We start from the raw sequence: 3,945 nt of genomic DNA, 5'->3' as shown, positions 1-3,945 counted from the left end.
GACGGTTCTCAGTTTTCTACGAGTTGCCATATTGGACCCACTTACAGGTCAACCACTTGTTGGATCCCATGCATATTTTCAAAAATGTGGGCAGCTTGCTATGGGACCACATCACAGGAAAGAGAGACACTATAGGGTCACGAATGGATTTAAAGGAGGTAGGTAAGATAGAGGCGCTTTGGCCGCAGTCGAGTGCTGAAGGGGGAGTGCAGCTTCCTCGCGCTCCTTGGGTTTTGTCTACCAAAGAAGAGCGCATTGTGAAGCAAGTAATCAAGTCTATCCGCACTCCGACGGGTATGATGCGTTCTCTTAGGTCCGCATTTTCTAAAGATGACCAAATGTGCAAAGTATTATTACGGTGGATTACCGTAGCTTCTCCATGATAATATTCGATGTGCAGTGGTTCAAAGTGGTACTTGGAGGAGCTGGCGCAACGGTTCGACGAGGTCCATCTGAATTTCTCGAAATAGATTCCGAAAAAAAATGGATGGATTTGCGCGACACCTTTGTGTTGCCGGCACATTGTGAACAGGTAATCTTCTAGTCATTTGCTTGCTAATTGTAATACGACATGCTTTATGTCACAATGGTTTGAAGACGGTTTGTAAGTGTTTGTGAACAGGTAATCTTCTATCCAAATCCCCGACAACCTCGATGGTGGTATGTTATACCTTCAACTCCTCGAGGTGCGAGAGTATACGATCAAAGCGATGTTCCAGGCATAGATGAAGAATATATGCAAATAGAGGGATCGAAATTACAAGGGGTGGAGGCCACCGCAAGCTTGGAGCCCGCATCGGCTAACAATGATGGAAATACAGAAGTCGTAGAATTTTTTGAGAACGAGGCAGACTCGTTCTTTTGTGGTGACATGTCTATCGACCTTCCAGTGTATGCAGAGTTATGTCAGGAGATTAACATGGGACCATAGAATACTTCATTCTTGGAGAATTGTATTACTCAATTCGTTGTTTAGATCTTCCATAAAGGTAGATAAGATATGCATTTTAAGATGGATTTTTCAAAAATGATTTATATTAATGCGCTTTGTATAGTTTCAATTGATTATTCTAACATTATTTTTTATCTCTGCAGGTATCGATATTTTCAGGATGAGTCGAGGGATGAGCGATGAGGAGTTTCAGGAGATGATGGCACGTATGTCTCCAGATCAGCTCGCGAGATTCAGAGAGATAGCAGATCAGGAGCTGTCTCGTTCTTCGTCAGGGCGCTCTGCTAGATCAGCTTCAGTGCGATCAGATGCTTCAGCTTCGAGCAAACGATCTCGACGCTCGCGACTTGGGCCAGAGGGAGGGACTGCGACTGCAGGAGGATCAGGGGGGTGCTGCTCTGGAGACACGGACGCGGTGTCTCCGTCTCGTCGTTCAGCTAGAGCTCGGTCACCTCCAGGATTTGTCACACCTGTGGGGACGTCTACTCCAGTTACTCCGGCTTTTGCGCAGCCGTCGGCAGATGTCACGCCTTTTGGTGGCACTCCTTTTGGTGGCACCCCCTCTGGTGGCACTCCTTTTGGTGGCACCCCCTTTGGTGGCACCCCTTTCAGTGGCACTCCGGGAGAGGGTACCCCCGTCGGTACACCGGATGTTCAGGGGTCTCCTGGATATGTCCAGGAGCGTGGACGGAGATGGGAGAGGGCCCATACGAGGCACACTCCTAGGGATTATGGATACCTAGTGGATGGCAGGTCAGGAGCTATCATCATGAATGATGAGGGGAGGAGGGTGATGGCTCGCATGAGGGAGTTGTGCCAACAAGTTTTTCGGCACAACGTCCTGGATCATTGGAGGAACATACCGGAGGGGAGCAAGGAGTACATAGTAGCATCCTTGCACGAGGAGTTCTCGGTGCCAGCCGCAGTGGATAGATTCTCTACGGGCTGGATGATGGATTGCATGTGTGCATACATGTCACATAGACGATCCGACGCACGCAAGGCAATCAAGAGTGGGGCTCCAAAGCCCGAGTGGTTAGATGCAGAGGACTGGCGCCGACTGAGGGAGGAGGCTACAAATTCGCCAGGACGTTGGAGTCAGCAGCGGGAGGCGGCGAGGGCACGAATCGAGGCCGGATCAGTACATCATCTTGGGAGTGGCGGCCACAGGACATATTTGGAGGACTTTGTAAGTTTCTCTTTTGTTTTGCTTATTTGTTTTTTTGAGATGTTATTTGTACTGACAATCATGTTTCTAACAGTTAGCATTTTGTTTTCTTTGCAGCACTCCATTACAAATCGTGATCCGCAAGGCCTTGAGACTCAATATGCAAAGAGGCACGGTCTCAGATCATTGATCGACCGATTGTACAGACGCGGCGGCCCAGTAAGTCTCTCATCTTTCATGTCCGTAGTTACCATGAGATATTTGAATGCATTATTGTATGGTGGATTGATATGTTGTTTCTTTTTCTGCAGAATCCGTTTGATGCTCCTTTGCAGAGGGATGAGCTTTCGGGGGACGACGATTTGTAGCTCGCCCTCGGATCCTTAGCGCTCACATACCTTTAGTTTTTAGTCGCCCGATCTATGTAGACATTTTCTATGTATTAGTGATATTGTTTTATGATTGTACCAATCGCATTTTATGCGATATCATGTATTTATTTCATCTATCAGTTTTATGATTTCAGTATAGATTCTTTTTGTTTGCAAACGCTTTGTATGCAGCAGTGGAGAAACTATTTTGTATGGCTCTGCCACAAATTTTTTTTTTCTCTGTTACCGTCGCTATTTGCGTCGCAAATTTACTGCAGGCGTCGCTATTATCGTCGCTATCAGCGTCGCAAAATCTCTGCAATCGTCGCTATATGCGTCGCTATATGCGACGCATATAGCGACGCAAATAGCGACGCATATAGCGACGATTCTATGGCGTCGTCAATAACGACGCTTTTTGCGACGACGGGGGCAAATTTTGTTGTTTGTATTTTCGTCGCTTTAAACGTCGCTATAAGGTCTATATCTTGTAGTGTGGGCCAGAGGGAGGGACTGCGACTGCAGGAGGATCAGGGGGGTGCTGCTGTGGAGACACGGACGTGGTGTCTCCGTCTCGTTGTTCAGCTGGAGCTACGTCACCTCCAGGATTTGTCACACCTGTGGGGACGTCCACTCCAGTTACTCCGGCTTTTGCGCAGCCGTCGGCAGATGGCACGCCTTTTGGTGGCACTCCTTTTGGTGGCACCCCCTTTGGTGGCACCCCTTTGAGTGGCACTCCGGGAGAGGGTACCCCCGTCGGTACACCGGATGTACAGGGGTCTCCTAGATATGCCCAGGAGCGTGGACGGAGATGGGAGAGGGCCCATCTTAGGCACACTCCTAGGAGTTATGGATACCTAGTGGATGGCAGGTCAGGAGCCATCATCATGAATGATGAGGGGAGGAGGGTGATGGCTCGCATGAGGGAGTTGTGCCAACAAGTTTTTCGGCACAACGTCCTGGATCATTGGAGGAACATACCGGAGGGGAGCAAGGACTACATAGTAGCATCCTTGCACAAGGAGTTCCCGGTGCCAGCCGCAGTGGATAGATTCTCTACGGGCTGGATGATGGATTGCATGCGTGCATATATGTCACATAGACGATCCGACGCACGCAAGGCAATCAAGAGTGGGGCTCCAAAGCCCGAGTGGTTAGATGCAGACGACTGGCGCCGACTGAGGGAGGAGGCTACAAATTCGCCAAGACGTTGGAGTCAGCAGCAGGAGGCGGTGAGGGCACGAATCGAGGCCGGATCGGTACATCATCTTGGGAGTAGCGGCCACATGACATATTTGGAGGACTTTGTAAGTTTCTCTTTTGTTTTGCTTATTTGTTTTTTGAGATATTATTTGTACTGACAATCATGTTTCTAACAGTTAGCATTTTATTTTCTTTGCAGCACTCCGTTACAAATCGCGATCCGCAAGGCCTTAAGACTCGATATGCAGAGA

The 3,945-nt window shown here is 48.7% G+C and overlaps 1 long non-coding RNA gene across 1 annotated transcript; it reads left to right on the top strand.

The window, feature by feature from the left end:
• Nucleotides 1-2,017: 2,017 nt before the first annotated feature.
• On the top strand, nucleotides 2,018-2,568 carry LOC148024349 (uncharacterized). The gene is made up of 3 exons (XR_015693276.1): nucleotides 2,018-2,141; nucleotides 2,238-2,339; nucleotides 2,432-2,568. It is a non-coding gene; the product is annotated as an uncharacterized LOC148024349 (long non-coding RNA).
• The last annotated feature ends 1,377 nt before the right edge of the window (nucleotides 2,569-3,945 follow it).

This window comes from Lygodium microphyllum, chromosome 15 (assembly GCF_053477565.2).
Source record: "Lygodium microphyllum isolate KBCC chromosome 15, Lygodium_microphyllum_v1.1.10, whole genome shotgun sequence".
Classification (NCBI taxonomy): Eukaryota; Viridiplantae; Streptophyta; class Polypodiopsida; order Schizaeales; family Lygodiaceae; genus Lygodium; species Lygodium microphyllum.
This window is presented reverse-complemented; position numbering and strand designations above follow the sequence as displayed.